The 18373-nt window shown below is 45.8% G+C and overlaps 1 protein-coding gene across 2 annotated transcripts in view; it reads left to right on the plus strand.

Moving 5' to 3' along the window:
- The window catches only part of PCDH19 (protocadherin 19), a 134393-nt gene that overhangs the window by 51605 nt on the left and 64415 nt on the right, over nt 1-18373 (plus strand). The window lies entirely within an intron of this gene.

An 18373-nucleotide genomic window follows, 5' to 3' on the forward strand; every position in this document is an offset into this window, starting at 1 on the left:
GCCTAACTTGCTGTGAATCTAAAACTCCTCCTTGGAGGAAGAGTGGGATAAAAATGTAACAAATAACACAAGACATATATATACATACATATTTCCACTAGTACGAGGTGCCCTATTTCTCTTTGCACTGGTAAATGAAGAGTCATTCTGGAGAGAATGAACCAGTGGGTGTGTCTTGTGATAAGAATTTGCAGTCCAGCCTTTTTATTCTCCCAAGGATTAAAACAAGGAACGCCTTTAAATCAATGAATTTGTGCTGGCTCCTGCCCGATTGTACAGATATTTGGCTTTTGTGCAGTTTCCTTTGGGCCTCTTGATACTTTTCATTGGCTTACTCATTATTTCCAAAACAACTAGACTGAACATCGCAGCTGATCTGCAATTCTCAGAGTGGTTTCGCGAGCAATCCTTCTTTCCACGGAGCTCTGGGAACTGTAGCTGTGTGAGGGGAATGGGGCGTTCTTAAGAGCTCTCAGCAAAATACAGTCCCCTGGATCCTTTGTGACTCTTTAAAGTGGTATGGTACTGCTTTAAATTATACTCCAGGCTCACCTTGTTGTTACTGGTGTGTGTGAATGTGTCAAACAGCAAAGGAGGTCTTCTGAAAGGGACTGGACACTCCTGGTGACAGGAAGTTGGACTCCCTGGACCATTTCCGACATCTTATGTTTCTGAGCAAGGCTTTGAAGACACAATGTTGGAAGTTTAGCTTGTAGCCCTGTCCTCTAATGGCAGGTCCATTTGCCAGTTCTAGCTTACATGAAGACCATTGACAGTCAGGGAGTAGGACCACAGCTGGCCTGAACTGCATTCAGAAATTACCATGTTTTCCAAATAAGGCCAGCTGTTTTGATTTAATGCATGTACTCTGCATTACATGTAATCATAGCAATTAAGTGTTGGCATGATTATCCCAATAGTTTGGAGCAAATGTCTGTGAGGCTTTGCAGTTTCATGAATGATTGTCCCTCAGAGAATTCGGCGGATGGACCAAGGAAAGAAAGAGACAGAAGGAGAGAAAGGGAGAAAAGGGCTGAAGTGATGTTACAAGCTTGGCTTTTCCCCACTGGGAAGGCTTGTGTGTGCTTTCACTGAACGATTTGACAATCCCCTCCCTCCCATTGCAGTCTCCGAGTATGTCCGCAGGCCTGACGTAAGCTCAGAACACCTGTTCTCATGATGAATACATGCAACTTGATACAGGGAATGCCAAGATGAAAACAGTGGCCTGTTGCTTGGTATTCTGTAGGATTTGCACTAATATGTGCAAGATGGATCTGGGATTTGGCGCCGGGTAAAGGTCTCTGTTGTTTGGTAATAAAGAGCGACATGCAGGCTTTATTTGTCAAGCATGCAGACAAAAGGTATTGGGGAGGGAGGGTAATGCAATATATCTAATTTTTATGCAGTCTGGTTTTTTACAACTTTATATAGAAGGGCAGCTCAGCGTGTTACACAGCAAATGTGAACACTGCATGTACACTGTGGTTTCTTGAAGAAAATGTGCAATGTGTAGAAAATATACAGAGCCAGCCGCAACATCTGGCATTGACAGGTATCTGCCTGGGCTACAGTGTCCTTTTTGGAGCCACTGGCATTGATGCCTGGCCTAACTATAATAATGATGATAATAATAATAATAATAATAATAATAATAATAATAATAATAATAATTTATTTACACTCCGCCCTTCTGGCTGAGTTTCCCCAGCCACTATGGGTGGCTCCCAATTGAGTGTTAAAAACAATACAGCATTAAATATTAAAAACTTCCCTAAGCAGGGCTGCCTTCAGATGTCTTTTAAAAATAGGATAGCTGCTTATTTCCTTGACATCTGATGGGAAGGCGTTCCACAGGGCGGACGCCTCTACCCGGAAGGCCCTCTGTCTGGTTCCCTGTAACCTCACTTCTTGCAGCGAGGGAACTGACAGAAGGCCCTCGGCACTGGATCTCAGTGTCCAGGCTGAATGATAGGGGTGGAGATGCTTCTTCAGGTATACAGGACCGAGGCCATTTAGGGCTTTAAAGGTCAACACCAACACTTTGAATTGTGCTCAGAAACGTACTGGGAGCCAATGCAGATCTCTCAGGACCGGTGTTATATGGTCCTGGCGGCCACTCCCAGTCACCAGTCTAGCTGCCGCATTCTGGATTAATTGCAGTTTCTGGGTCACCTTCAAAGGTAGCCCCACGTAGAGCGCATTGCAGTAGTCCAAGCGGGAGATAACTAGAGCATGCACCACTCTGGTGAGACAGTCTCAGCCTGTGTACCAGATGGAGCTGGTAGACAGCCGTCCTGGAGACAGAACTCTCTCCCCACCACAAGTTGCCACATAATTTTTTCAGCAATGTCTCAGACATGGCCGGCCCAAGGGATCTGAGGCAAACCATAAAATGGGGCCCTCCTCCCCACCAGGAAAGAAGTGGTGAGTGAAGATCTAAATCAGGAACCAAGTGGGGTGGGGTGGGGTAGATAAAGATCTACACTGGGATCTGCTGCCCCTGTGGATCCTGCCATCTGAGACAGTTGCCACACCTTGCCTTACGGCTGGGCCGTCCCTGGTCTCAGAGCATGGATTGCCAAATTTTGGGAGCCAATGAGCGCGTGTGGAATTTTGAGAAAATTTCTTTGGCTCCAGTCACAAAATGGCTGCTGTGGGGTGTGTGGCTTAACACAAAATGGCTGTCACATTTTAAAAGCCCCACGGAATGGGGAAAAGGCTCCTACCACTCCCCTCTCCTCTTTTCAAAATGGATGGGAGTGTGTGTAATTGACTTCTGGCATCCATTTAAACGTGGGCATGTTTAAGGAGGCATGTTCGGTGTAGAAGGGAATGCACCAATGCAAACAGAAACAGAGCAGGAAGAGCAAACTATCTCCTGGTCATTGCTAATCTTTGAGGAGATATTTGTTGCAACCTTTTGTGAGCGCCATAGAAGGTACACATGGGCACAGTGTTGGAGGCCCCTGCCCCAGGGCATTTGAAGTTGCATCATTCTGTGGCATTTTGGGAACTGAAGTTCAGAAGGGCAAAGGGCTGGATTTGCCCTGCAAGGTAAAGGTTCCTCATCCTTGCTTTAAAGAGGGATGGGGGTGGTAGTGGCTGAGAAGTAGAACACTTGCGTTACATGCTGAAGGTCCCCAGCATCTCCAGGTAGGGTGGGAAAGAGAACCCTGCTCTGGAGAGCTGCTGCCAGTCAGGGTATAAGATGCTGAGCCAGATACACCAAGTGTCTGACTCAGCGAAAGGTATCCCTGGCACTTGGCAATTCCAAGCCACAGTGCTCTGAAGCAACAACTGCATCAGATGCTCCAAGGCACTGTGGAAAATTTAAAATAGTGGCTTGCAGCTACTTGGCACTGCCTGTAGGCAACCTCACAATTGGAAGGAGACCATTGTAGCAGGGGTGCTGTGGTGAGCACTTTGCTGAGGCCTTGCTCAGACCTGGAGCCAGACCCAATACATCTGGTTGTGAATTTGCAGCGGTACACTGCTTAAAAGACTCACACAGGTCTGTGGCACAGATGTGCCTATACTAACAAGGACATAGGAAGCTGCCTTATGCTGAGCCAGGTCATTGGTCCACCTTGCTCAGTACTGGAAGCACTGACTGGCAGCTGCTCTCCAGGGTTTCAGGCAGGGGCACCCCCAGCCCCACCTGGGGGTTGAACCTGGGAACTTCTGCATGCAGAGCAGGTACTCTACCACTGAGCTCCAGCCATGGTCATTTGGTTGTACAGTATAGGTGCAGAATTAGGTTTCCAAGCAATTTAATAAGGTGTGTGGTTGGGGTCTCACTGACACTGTGTTTTGCATTTTGCCCAGCAGCCCTGCAAGCCTGGAGGGGGAGATCTTAGGCTCAGGGGCAAATGTGGCCCTCCAAGCCCTCCATGGCCCGTAGCACTCTCTCCTGGCCACATTAGCTTCCCAGCTACGACACTCACTTATACAAAGCTAAAAGTTCCAGCCATGCCTCCACCCATTTTTGCTGCTGGCCCCGCCCACCACTGGCATTTAGCAGCTCCTAGTGGAGCTGTGGGTTAAACCACAGAGCCTAGGACTTGCTGATCAGAAGGTCGGCGGTTCGAATCCCTGCGACGGGGTGAGCTCCCGTTGCTTGGTCCCTGCTCCTGCCAACCTAGCAGTTCGAAAGCACAAAGTGCAAGTAGATAAATAGGTACCGCTCCGGCGGGAAGGTAAACGGCGTTTCCGTGTGCTGCTCTGGTTTGCCAGAAGTGGCTTAGTCATGCTGGCCACATGACCCGGAAGTTGTACACTGGCTCCCTCGACCAATAAAGCGAGATAAGCGCTGCAACCCCAGAGTCGGTCACGACTGGACCTAATGGTCAGGGGTCCCTTTACTTTTACCTATACAGTTTCTCAGAAGGGGATGTGACCATTGGGCTGAAAAATGTTTTCCCTCCCTGCTGTTTTTTTTTTTAATTAAAAAAGGGAGGTATGGCAACAGATCTGAGACCCAGCACAAAGACTTGTTGCTTCTTTGGCTATCCCTTAAAAACATCCCTGGCATGAAGTAAGAGAATTCACTGTGCTGGTGCAGAAAATATTAACAGTTGGCTTCGCCCTTTTCACAGTGCTTGATTTTATTAATACAGATTTCCTCCTTTATATCGTTGCATCTCCCCCTGCATAACTCTCCCCCCCCCCACTACTCAACATGAAAGAGAAGCTGTAAGCATTTTCTAGTTGGTATCTTGCAGCTTTCGGGTCACTTGGTTATGGTGAGGGCACCTAACAGCATCTGATTCCAGAAGAGCCTTTCTTGGACTGCCTAATGAGGCTTTTGTTGGTAATGAACATCATTGTTCTCCCCAGAAAGTAGTAACGGGTTAAAAATAAATAAACAAAAGAGATTAATATGTCTAAAACGTCCCTGCTGGATGCCTGTTTCAGTGGGTTTCTGTTGATATATTTGTGTTTTGTGTTGCTAAGACAACAGCTAAGAGCACTTCGAGAAATTATATATTAGTAAGCTGCATGGGGGCTCGAGGCTTTTTCGTTGATGGAACGGCTGTTAAAATGCCTGTCTGTAGAAATCAAATCCCAAGGTTTCTTTCCTACACCCCCCGTGTGTGTGTGTGTTCATGCAATTTCTAACATTCCCTTGCAAGAAGAATGTACCTTCTTTGCGTTTAAGCAGAGAGAGGCATTCAAAATCCCCCCCTGCTCCTTTCTCGAGTAATTTTACTCTTGTTTACAAAAACCAAAAGTACAGGCAGTGCTTCCCCCCACCCCCAAGAAAAATGGGTGCCAGAACTCACAATGAAGTTGTTAGAGTAGGTCACTGGGTAACCCGGGGGGCGCCCCTGCTTCTGGTGCAGGTCTAATAAATGCACCCCTGCCTCTCTTGTTCTCTTGGATTCAGAAGGATGGCTAGGGCAGCTCGGAAGGAACCCTGCACAAATACGCATGTGCAACGGTAAGGGCATGACTGGAAAACTTAAAGCCCACTGCTGCTGCATGGGAAACGGATTGAAGAAAAGGAAATACGAATAGCTTGACCAATTATGGCTAGCAGCAGTTAGCAGATAGATGGAGTCATACATTTTTTTAACCGGCCAGCTTCTGTTTTGACTTGAAATGTTCATTTGGGGCTTCTCAGAAGGCAAGAAGCAGGTGGGGAGAACACTGGTCAGCAATGGCTGCCACCTGAGAGATGCTGGAATTACGCTCCTGTGTTCTCTGACTGAGAAAAAGGTACAGGTAATATTTTTAGGGTAGTGCGGGGCCGCTCTGCCATAGTCCTCAGGCTATTGACTCTCCAGCAGGGTGGTCATGTGCCCCACTTTACAAAAGACAGCTGATGTCCATTTGAAGGAGTCTTGTACAGTCATACCTCAGGTTACAAATGCTTCAGGTTGCATTTTTTCATGCTTTGTGCATGCGCAGACACACTGAATCATGACCCGCGCATGCGCAGACGTGCCGCTGCGGCTTCCGAATGTGCATCCTGCATGGATCACGTTCACAATCCGAGCGTCCACTGTATTTGATAGTTCCTACAGGCACTATGCACATACCTTTGTACCGGCGTGATAGTGTCTACATGATCTTTCCATAATGCAGGCCTAGAATCAACACCCAGGATGATAGTCAGGGCCTAGGCATGAATGCAAGAGCCTTGGCGCCCTGGCAGTGCTGCCAGGGTTGATGTCTTGTCTCCTTCCACTGTGCCCACAACCACTTGGGCACCCTGATGACTGTGCTGCTGTAGTCATTGGGGCTCCGCTGGCATTTAAACTGGTGCAAAGCTAATTTGAATATAAAAAGGCACAGTGCTGGGGCCTTGATGTTGTTCATCCATCAGCAGTTAGCTCCCAGACTGTGGATTGAACAGGAACAAAGGTCACCTGGTCGCAGTCTTCCAGACTGTGGGGAGAGCGATATTGTATTTCTAGTTAAATATAGCAATAAATCAGCATATGAACATTTTAAGCAAATCTGCTGGGACTTTCAGTTACTGGGTTAGGTTCTACATGTGGGTTGCAGCCACATGTGCTGCACCAATGGTGGCAAAAGATGTGTGTCCTTTAAAAGAAATATGATTTTGGGGTGGCTGAGGTGGGGATTCGAGAAGAGAATGAATCAGAACAGTTTAATATGCATTGCTGAGAGAATCCAGGGCTTAGTGAGAACACATGAGTGTGTGAGCTCTCAGACAGGAGATTGTACCTGCGGTGATTCTCCCCAGTCCTCCTCCTGCTGCACTGCTGTGAGCTAAGCCATGGTTTGGCTAAGCAGGTCACCTGAATCCAGGCTCATGGTTTGTCTCACTCCAGACAAACCATGAGTTGTAAACTTGAAAACAAACCTTAGTTTCAGATTACAGTGTGTTTAGAGCAAGATAAACGGCAACATGCTAAGTCAACCTAGGGCTTAGCTCACAGCAGAAGCAGGACCAGAGGAGGAGTAAAGTGGCCATGATTTCCTCTCCCCACCACACATTTATCCTGGCCTAAGCCATGTGTGAACCTTGGGAGGAACTAGGTAATCAAGCTTTTCCCCCTCTCCAATCTGCCTGAGAAGCTCAGCATGTGGAGAGGCTAAGCTAGTTGCTCCAGCTTGGCTTCATGGCTTTCACAAGCCATACAAATAATTTAGGAACCACTGTAACTAAGCCAAGTTTTACTACCTGTGCAACTTTTTCTGAATGCTGTATGGAAAAGCAAATGAATCTGACCTTTGGAGAATTTGTAAGTAAACCATTTCAAACTTACCAAATGTGTGGCCTTTCTCTATGCTAAGGGAAGAGGTTCGTTTTGGAACTCAACACGGGCATATTTTAAAGATCTGACAGTGTATATTTACTTTCCTGCATATTTTGTGAGTTCAAAATCTCAGATGGGCTCTCTCACCAAAGAGTATTTGCCCCAAACCTGGATCTTTACATCCAAGAAGTCTCCTTTGTGTGTATCTCCTTGCCACCAACAGTGTTAACTATCAGTGCTAACTATTGGGCTCCAAAGCCTGAGATTTGTAGTTTAGTGAGAGTGATAAAAAAAATTCTGTGTTAGAGTTGTCTTTCTTTCTAAAGCTACATTTCCCAGGGGGAATACATAACTGTTAAACTTGAAGGCCTGCCATTTAGATATTACTTGAGAAAGATAAGAGAATGAGGAAAAACTGTGTGTGTGCAAGAGAGAGAAGCTCTTTCCCTATACTCCTTCTGTACATTCAAGCAATGCACACAGGTGAGGAGGGCTGCGTTGGCTGGACTTCCACTGACCGCCGTGTGACTGTTGCCCCTGCAACATCCAAGCTTGGTCTGACCCAACTCCAAAATTTGGGGGGCCCTGGCCAGTTTGCCACTCGGAATTCCCCCCATGCCTGTTGCTTCTTGGGGTCCTCTACAGCAGCTCTCCTCCAACTCCATGCTCTACTGTACTTGCAAAGGTTTAAGGGGCAGCCACCCAGCCACCCCCTCACTTGCAGGCTTATGGGGCAGAAGCGGTAGCACTGTAATGTTTATCTCTTGACCTGTTTGCAGCACTAGCACCTCTGAATATGCTTGTGAGTGAACAAGCACACAAGAGGAAGTAGAGCAGTGCTGCTGCCAGGGGGCCTAAGTGGTATTGGTGTGCCTGTGAGTGTCAGGCAGGGCATTATTAGTCTTGGTGGCCCTGCAAGGGTGCTTGGGCCCTAGCAAGTCTGCCATCATGCTTACACCGGGCCAGGATTCTGGCCCATCAGGAACCGCGGTTCCCTGTTGGTGTGTAGATCACTCTACACACACAGTTGTGTACATGCACAGCTCATTGTGCCCAATGGTGGGAATGTACTAGAAGCCATGAGTCAGGGGTCGAGAGGCTCACTACAAAATGCTGCAATGAAGGTATCATTGACTAGTAGCCACAACAGCTATATTCTAGCCCACTGTTGGAGGCAGTATGCCTCTAAATGCCAGTTGTTGGGAATAGCCAGTGAGAAGGATGTGGTTACCAGAGACATCTGGTTGGCTATTGTGTTTTACAAGCACACGTTGTTGGAGAAAAGTGAAAGAGGTCTAGAAAGAGAAAGAAGGTGGGACTTGAATCCTTTAGCAAAATTAAAGCTAAGTCTGGTGCTGCAGATTGAGGATAAGTATGCATGTGTAGTAGAGATCTGGGCAGTTTTGAGGCTATTTCTTGTTAGCGTGCTACACTTCCTTAGTCTTTCTTGCATACCGGCAACAAAATCATAACTTTTTATGTGATCTTTTATTCTGGAGAGAAGCAGAACTGATATCCTTCCATGACTTCATTGAATACAGTCTTTCTTGCAGGGAAGTAATGGTGGACATGGAGTCCTGTGCCTAAATGACATGCTATAGAATAGATGATTGGATCCAAACATTATGGGAGACTTCATAATGACGGGATAAACTCAATCAACAGGTCTGGGTTAAATGCAGTAGGAAGGAAATAAAAGGACAGTTTTCTTGAAGGAATGATGGTCTTTTATTATTAAATAAGTGGGATCTACACAATCATTACACACAGTGCTGCACTTTCATAAAAGATTGCATTCATATTAATATTAGATTTTGGTTTCTTTTTGATAAGAATTTGCAGAGTTGATAGGTAATAATTATATGTCTAGAGGAGTGATGGGGCCAAGTTTAGTTTCTCTCTCTCACACACACACACACACAAACTTCATGTGGATATAAATGTGCGTTCACTGGGGTTGGATGGCAATTTCGTGATTATTGGGGGGGATCTGTATCCCCCCATTTTTAAAAAGGGGGGTCTGGCGAGTGCAGAAATAAGTCTTATCCTCCCAGTTAGTCCCTTCTGAAATCCATCAATATTGTTATTATTAATTTCAGTAAAAAATTGCTTCCTATGAATCACCTCGGAGTAATTTCAGGATACAGTGGTATCTCGCAAGACGAATGCCTCGCAAGACGGAAAACTCGCAAAACGAAAGGGTTTTTGGTTTTTTGAGTTGCTTCGCAAGACGATTTTCCCTATGGGCTTGCTTCGCAAGACGGAAACGTCTGGCAAGTTTGTTTCCTTTTTCTTAAAACCGTTAATACAGTTGCGACTTGACTTCGAGGAGCAACTCATAGCACGCGGTGTGTTAGCCTTTTTTGAGGTTTTTGAAGACTTTGGTGATTTTTGAAGCTTTTCCAAAACTTTTCCGACACCGTGCTTCGCAAGACGAAAAAAACCGCAAGACGAAAAAATGAATTAATTTCGTCTTGCGAGGCACCACTGTATATACATAGCACAACTGCATATATACATAGGGTCATAGCCCTATACGGAATCAGACTCTTGGTCCATCACTCTCGGTACTGTCTACACTGACTTGTCTACACTGACTGGCAGCAGCTCTTCAGCCAGGGGAGATTCCCAGACCTACCTGGAGATGTCCCCTATTGAACCTGGGACCTTCTGCATTCAGATCAGATGCTCGACAGCTGAGCCACAATTGCACATACAAAAACAAAAAAGAAGTATGTAAAAAGGAAGTGCATTAAAAGTACATTTTTAAAAGTACATAAGGCCATTAGCCTTTGATCATGTGAATGCTGTTGCTTTTTATGTTTCTGCATCTCCCTGCCTCCCTCCCAAGATTGTGGCCTTTATTTATAGCCCTTGCTGGGTATGTCACATTTTCTCCTGTCTAGCAGGAAGCTTCCCATCTGCTCACTCTTTAACTCCAGGCACGCGCACACACACACACACACACACACAGAGAGAGAGAGAGAGAGAGAGGGAGAGGGAGAGGGAGAGGGAGAGCGCAAGAGAGAAGAGCTCTGGACCTCTTCCCTGTCCCTTCCACACACCCCACCCCATGGGACAGATATAGGCACACATGCTCAACACATGCGTGCAGAGCTGGCACTCAGAGCGGTTTTGCACAGGTGGGAGCAGAATGGTCTGGGCATTAGCAGCTGGCATGGGGAGGTGGAGATGAGGCCAGCTTTCTTCGGAGCCAGCTCTCCATCTGACAGCACGAGATCATTCAATAGAATCCCACAAGAGGGGCAGGGGCATAAAAGCCTTCACTGCAGTTCATCCTCGCCTCCACAGCTTACCTCCTTTTTCACAGCCTGTTTACGGACTATATGTCTGCCCTTTTCTCCCCTTTATTCATTTATTTATTTTAAAACAAAGCCATCTGCTTTTCAGGAACCCTCTGAATGGGGCTGTTGGGTGGATGAAAAACGCCACAGTGGATTCTTCAGTGTCCTGAGGAAGCACGGATAGCCAGCTGGGTTGGAGGGAAAGACCCACAGGGATTTATAAGCAGAGATGTCGGCCTTGCGCTTAAACGGTTCCTTTTTCTACTGCCTTCCATGTTCATAAACGTTCGTGGAAAAATGCAGGAGCAAACTGAGGTCGATTGGGGCCAGCCTAAGACCTTTTGCTGCCTGAGGCAAAGGAGAAGATGATGCCCTCTCTATCCATGTACAGAGGCCAGCTGGACTGACAGTTGAATCTTACTTCAAAATTGGCAACAGAGCAGCTAGCAGAAGGGGGTCAGCTGTGTCATCCAACACCTCACTGCTTCTTCTTGCCAAACAGTACGTGCTACCTGAGGCAGCTGCCCCACTCTTCCTAACGGTCGAGCTGAACCTGGGGGTGAATTCACATGAACTTGGAGCATGAAGCTCACCATTCCTTTTGATCCCAGAATGCTTTCAAATGATTCATTGCTTTTCTGTGCAGGGGACCCCTCCAGCCCGCCTGCCAATAGATCCATCTTGCAAATAGATGAATAGGAAGTCAGGGGAAAAGGCTCATCTTTTTTTTTTTTTAAATGATATTTATTAAAATTTCAGAGAAAAAAGAAAAAGTAAAAATACAAGAAAAATACAAAATACAGAATAAAAGAATAAAAGACACTTAAAAAGAAAAAAAAAGAAAAATGGATCAATCTTTCCATAGCTTACATTCATATCCTTGTTTCCCTGACCTCCTCATACCTCCCTTTTTTGTATTCCAGTTCAATTAGTTAAGTCAGCAATTTCTTTCCCTCTTTGTTTGCTCATGATCATTTAACTTAATATACTATAACTTTAAATTTTCATCTGTTATCAATCCTTTTTTACATACACCTTTATAGCATTACTGCTTAAACCACCTAGCTTCACTCCAACATCATTCTAACATTCATTAATTTTGCAATATTTCTGTAAATAGTCTTTAAATTTCTTCCAATCTTCTTCCACCGACTCTTCTCCCTGGTCTCGGATTCTGCCAGTCATTTCCGCCAATTCCATGTAGTCCATCACCTTCATCTGCCATTCTTCCAGAGGAAAAGGCTCATCTTGACATGCTGGTTTTCTCTGTGCATATTATTATTATTTTTAAATAGAGGATCATTCATCTACACATAGTCTTATGCTGCTTATGCCCACACACTGCTTTATTACCTCAGTAAGAACAATGCCTTAGAGAGCAGGTCAAGATGTATCTGGTGATATTTATTTTCCAATAAGGTAGTGATTTTTATTTTTTGGGTAGGCAAACAAACCCCCGCAACCAGCAACATGCATAGGGTGGTGTGAATTGGTTGCACATTGCCATTTTGAAGCAGTGAAACGTGGACTGAGAGCATGTCATTTTGATTCTTTTTCTCCCTGATGAATATGTGGAGCTAATCAACATCCCGTTTCCTTTCCCCAGGTTGTTTGTTGTACCACTGCTCCAGGTGGTTGAGTCAGCAGGTCAAAATGTGGTTGTGCACATGAAAAACCAAGACCTAGGCACATGTGTGATCCATTATCCAGCCATTGTGTACAAACCTCATATGATCAGCTCTCATCTCCTCCTGGTTTCATAATGGTTGTGTAGTTTGAGCCACAGCCTTACTGGAAAACCATCAGTTAGTGTTTGGTGCTTTAGTTTTAACTTCTTGCCCCAGAAGGGGAAAGAGGTGACATCTGAAGTACATTGTGTATGTGTGGGTTTTACTTTGATGATGCACCAAGCTGCAGGGAAAGTAGGGGTGGTGGTGGACAGGGGCCAAAGTAGTGGGCATGCTGTTTCCCACAGGGGTCAATTGGATACCTCTGGGTAGCCCGAAAGCAGAACATGAAGTCAAAATATCTTTCCTGTTGTTTGCCAGGGACCAGGAGTGAGAGTCTGGTTCATCAGGTTAAGGGGGTGGGCAAGGACCCTGGACCTGAAGGGAAAGGTCACACAGGGCCAGCCACAGGGGTGCTGCCACTACAAGAACCTGAGGATATGGCACTGCCATCCTTGGACTTAAAGGTAGAAGACCCTGGAAAACCTGAGGCTATCCCCGCTCAGGTGCAGTAGAGCAGGATGGACCACTTAAGGAGAGGAGCACCTTGTAGCACAGGTGGTGCTAACAATTAGGTGCCACCTAGTGAAGCTCCAGAATGCTGTGTTCCCCAGAGCCCAGCCCTGCGTCCTACCCAAACTGCACCTACACCCTGGTTGAGCCTCGTCATACTGCAGAGCAGGACATTGTTGTTCCCGAGCAAGTAGTACTCAGAGAGGTATTCATGTAGACTCTGAACATGGATTTAATTATGTGTTAACACTCTCCCCTCCAGCCTTTCCTCTGGAACATATTCCTTTGCCTCATTTCCCTCCCTAGGCAGGCAGATCTGTTTCAGAACTTCCCTGCTTGGGGTGAAGACAGCTGAGAAGGGAGTGCAGTAAAGGAAAAAGTAGCGGGTGGGAGGAGGGTTAAGCACCCCTCCCACTTGCTGCTTTCCCTGGCAAATCCCCCCTCCTCCGGTTTTGCAGATTGGCAGCAGGCATGCAGTTCAGAATGCTGTGTTTGCTGCCAAGCATGTCATTCTGTGCTCTCTTCCTCATGTCGGCACAGCCGTGGCGAAAGCGTCATCCCAGCCCGCTTGGCTACGCTCCCGACAACCCCGTGTCAGAAATTGGAGGCCGTGTAATTTTACAAAAAAGTGTGCATGTGTTTTTCCTGCTGAGACCCCGGGCGCTTTGATATTCAAAGTCATCTTTGCAGGAACAAGGAGGAAAGAATCTCAGGGACTGAGTGTTTTGTGCACTAAATCTGCAGCTTGACTGTACAGCAGTAATTACAAAGCGGACGCAATAACTGAGCCGTGCTGTCTGTAAGGCTGACTCCCCCCCTAGCTTTCTCCAGATAACATGTTTCTCCCTGGGAGGCGCCTGTTTTTCTTAAATTAGATATTGTGTTTGTATTTTTGAAAAAGGTCACAGTTAGCCAGCACGCCTTTAAGCTTTATTATCTTGGAACCGAAGCGTAGCCTCTACTGGCACACCCTCTGCGGTTCCAATCTTGCACGTCCTGCCGCTGTGATTGTTCTAGCAGGCGACGCAGCCCTCGTCCCTTATTTATTGCACCATTAAAGTTGCATATGTTTATCTCTCCCTCTCTTTTTTCTCTTTCTTTTTTAGGCTTTCTTTGTAATTGCCACAGGGAAAGATTAAAAAGGAGCTCTTGGAGAAAGGGGAGCATCTGAGGGTGCAAAGCAGGGGTGCAGGACTGCATCCAGCCAGCAGGTTGCATTCCTACCTTCTACCTCTCCCTCCCCACCATCTCAGTTGCAGGCCAGCTTTGTAATATTATGACATCGGGTCATCAAAGGAGCTCCTTCTCAGCTCCTATCAGCTAATGGGAGTTGCCTTGAGTCCCATTTACAGACAGATGGGGTCCATCTCAGTGACCGTCAGCTAACCACCACTTGAATAGGAGCTCCTTCAAAGGTGTGCCCTCCATGCACATCAGTTGATAGGCACTGAAAGCAGCTGTACTAGGGAATTTCAGATGGGGAACTTCCTACTGCACCCAACCCAGCCCGTCCCATACCTCATGTCACATATGGCATCAAATGTTGGGCAGATTGGTGTGATTTTGGGCTGCAGTAGTGGGCAGTGTGGTGGAATAGTGGTGACTTCTGGTTGGTTGTGCCGCTGCTGCTTACCAGGAGGTAGAGCAGGGAGGTGAGGGGGCAGCAAGGTCAGTGTGGTGCAAACGTACCAGCAGGAGCTCTCGTTGACTCTACCAGTGCGTTTGCAGCATGCCAACTTCAACACTGCCAGGCCTCCCTACTTCCTGGTTAGCAGCAACAGTGGGACTAACAGGAGGCCACGTAAGGGTCACCACCCTACCATGCCACCTGCAGCTGAGTGGCTGGTGATTGGGATGAGTTCTGTGAAGCCCAGTGCTGTAATAACCTTGGGCTGTGTAAAGGGGAATCAGGCCAGATAAGAGAAGACACACAATACACATTCATATGAGAGTCTTGATTGGGCACCCTCTTCACTGCTTGGAATCCGCCATGCTTGGTGTGTGAGACACAATTCGGTGGAAGCATCACCTTTCATTTTTTGAAATGAGAAGTAGAAACTAGGCCTGTAAGTTTGCCTGGGGGAAATCTCAGGAAATCAGTGCTTGTTACTCTGTATGTGGAATCTGAGCAGAGTGACAGATGACCAGGAACTGGGGCATCAATACTCTATATAGCTTCTCCCATGACTAAACAGTCCTCTCTCTCTAGGCTCAGCTCCCAAACCTGCTCCCCGAACTTCCAAGGTATTTCTTATTCTCTCTATGTCTTGGGTACACAGCGTTTCCTCTCTCTAGACTTTGTGAGTTTTTCTTCAGGTTTTTTTACCCTGCCTTCCTCCCTTTCTCTCAGACTCTCTCTGCTTCTCTGTTCCTGCCACCTATGGGTCCTGTGTTTTCTCTGCTTCTTTCTTCTGTATGCTGAACTGTTTGGTCACATCATGTTATGGGTCCCTTCACCCTGAGCGGTTTAAATGTTTGTGAACATTCCTTGACATCCTAGCAGCCCATAGACAGGCAGCAGCCATATAAGATAAAAGAGACATGACTTTCTTTACACCAGACTGGCGTGGTGGGATTGTGAAATATGGAAGAGATCTTATTACTAATAAAACTACAGATTTTGAGTCGGAGCAGCTGTCAAATCTCCTTAGCCAACACATGTCGTTCGGTGCTGAATATTCCTTAGCACTTTGTCCAGCTCTATTTTGCCAAGCGATGCAGAATGGCTGTTGCTTTCCCTTGGGAGCAATTTCCATTACCTAATAGACTGTGACACTAAAGCTTTTCTCTTTCCTTTTGTTCCCCTCTTCATACCTGTTGCATGAGAAGCGGAAATAATGGGATTTTTGAATGGGGCAGGGAAAATACACAATGCTAAATGTCACTGCAAGAGGAAAGCTGCATGTACAGGTCATTGTGTGGAACCCCCACATTCTCAGGGCCCACCTGTACTGTATGATTTAAAGCTGTATCATGCCAGCTCAAACAAGCATGGCTTCTCCCAAATAATCCTGGGAACTGTTGTCTTGCTGAGAGTTGTTAGGAGACCGCTTATCAGAGCTGTTTAACAATCATTCCTTCCTCCCAGAGAATTCTGGGTATTGTAGGAACTCCGTTTCATTGGTCACAATCTGAGGGAAGCTGATGGCCCTGTGATTTACAGTTGCTGACCTGAAGCCCTGAGGATGGGCCATCTGCTCTTCACCTCTGGGCCTGCTAAATGTGGTGGCATATTAGTCAGGTAACTCTCACAAGCAACTCTCACAAGGAGAACTAGCGGCCTGTGATGGCCCAAATGCTGCTCATCACCACAACTTCTCTGGCCTAGAATTGGTGTAAAGCCACTCTCCAAAAGTTGCCTTGGGGGCTGGGAGTTTGATCGAGGAATAGTGGAAAGGGGGCAACTATTTACCCCTGGACCTGTCATTTCCCACTCTCAGTTCCTCTGCCGCATAACTCCCCGCCCCCCCCGGGGGGTGGGAAAACAGGTGGAGGGGAAGTTTTATGAGTAGAAAATCATCCAGAGTGGAAAGGGTTCAAGAATACTAGCGTGCCTGCTCTTAAACCTGAATCCTCCTGTTGTGAATGTCAATTTTGTTTTGTTTTTAAAAGTGCTTATATGTGTAGTAGCAGTGTTGCTTAGAAATCCTAAAACCAAGCAATCAGTACAGTTTTGAAATCAGTGATTAAAACCAGTGCAGTTTGAAAGGTTCAGTCTGCCATCTTGATTTAAAATGACATCCAATCATATCCAGACATAGACAAAAACCTGCTCTGTGGTCTCGGGAACCATCTTGCAAAATTTGGTTGAGGTGTCAAAACACACACACGCACACACGCACGATATATGGCTCATAATTATTTATTTGTGTCCCACTTTTCTTTTAGAAGGTGCCCAAAGTGCCTTAAGGACATTTTGAGGGTTTTTTTTAAAAAAAAAAACACCCCACAACGAAACTAGTTTTCCAAAAAAGATATGTAAGCATTTTAGAAAAAATGTTTTAATAACAAGCAACAGCAATTGGCAGAATAAAACTGAGCACTTAAAAATATGCTCTGTGAGGCTATTTCAAGGCAATGGTAATTCTATGCGCTCAAGGTCTCCTCTGAATTAGTCTGTGCCATTGCAGTCTGCTCTGTAAAGGCAGTGTTCCAAAAGACACTCAAGTGCATAAGTTTCTGATCTAAAATATGCATGCTCATGGTTTAGACGTTGGACAAAAAAGCATTTTTTAATTTTTTAATTTTAGAGACATGAGATGTTGTTGTTTATAATAAAATTGGTAACCTACCAACTCGTACCATTCCTGGACAGGTCTGGTCTGGTCACAGTGGTCTGTCTCCTGTTTGGATTATTGTAATGCAGTATACATGGTGCTCCCTAGAATATATCTCAGAAACTTCACTTAATGCATAGCACAACTTCCACAGTTGGTATAGCCAGGAAGGAACAGACAGAAAGCAATACCATGCCTTAAAGAACTGTGTGTTTGATTCCACAGGATGTGATGCACAGGCCTAAGACATCTTTTTAGGGCCACCCAGTTGGAAAATGCTGGGTTAAGATGTCTTCGAATCCCCATGACTCAGCCATGAAGCTCACTGAATCAGTTATTCTTTCTCAGCCTGGCGTACCTTGCAGGGCTGTTGGGGATCAGAGTAAAGTGCATTACCTGGGGGGGGGGGGAATAGGATGTAAATTCAAGTATGTAGTAACTGCAGTCACTACTCTGTGCATGGTATCAGATTTGCCAGATCATGGTCCCAGTAGCCTTCTAGAAACAGCAGCTAAAAGGAAGGTAATTCAAGCCCTCTCGGTAATCCAACCTTTGCAGGTCCTTGTATCTGTCTTTTACCATCTAGAGGTTTTCTTGTCATCACTCTGCACAATTTGGCATATAAGCATCCTGAGAATCTCTTAAGTTGAATTAAAACTAAAATCAAGGTTCCAACCTTTATGACCATTTTGAAAGCGTATAACCTATGTCCATTGATTTCAGTGTGTCTCTACTCTGGGTGTGATTCAGTTGGATACAAACTAGTATTATTGTGAGGTTGGCAGGCACTGGATCTGTGATTTTTTTGTTTGTTTGTCGTGAAGTCTTGCACTGTTAAGATTTAATTCGATAGTGAGTCTTTTTTGCACCTTGTGCAAATTTAAAAGGATCTGTTTTAATTCTCCTGGATCCAGCTTTCCCCCAGACCCCCTAGAAAAGCAAAGTGTGTGTATCCATGTGTGTGTGTGTGTGTTGGTATGTGTGCGTGTGTGCACGGGCTTTCTCATCTCTGTCTGCAGTGGCTGAGTGTGAGATAAGCAACCAAAGGGGTGATGCCCATAGCACTCCTACCAAATTCCAAATGTGCCCTCGAGCCCTCGGAAAAGTTGGCAATTGCTGCTGCGGAAGAGCAAAAAAATAAAATAAAATAAATTTCATCCATCAACTTTGTGACAGCCCTTCAAATATTTGAAGATGGCTATCATATTGCCTTTTAATAATCTCCAGGCTAAACATTCAAAGCTCGTGGCCAGCATCCCACTGTGCGGCAGCCGTTTAAATTATGTGTTCTGATGAAATATATGGCATTCGCTTTCACA

This window comes from Podarcis pityusensis, assembly GCF_964106645.2.
Source record: "Podarcis pityusensis genome assembly, chromosome: Z".
In the NCBI taxonomy this organism is placed as follows: domain Eukaryota; kingdom Metazoa; phylum Chordata; class Lepidosauria; order Squamata; family Lacertidae; genus Podarcis; species Podarcis pityusensis.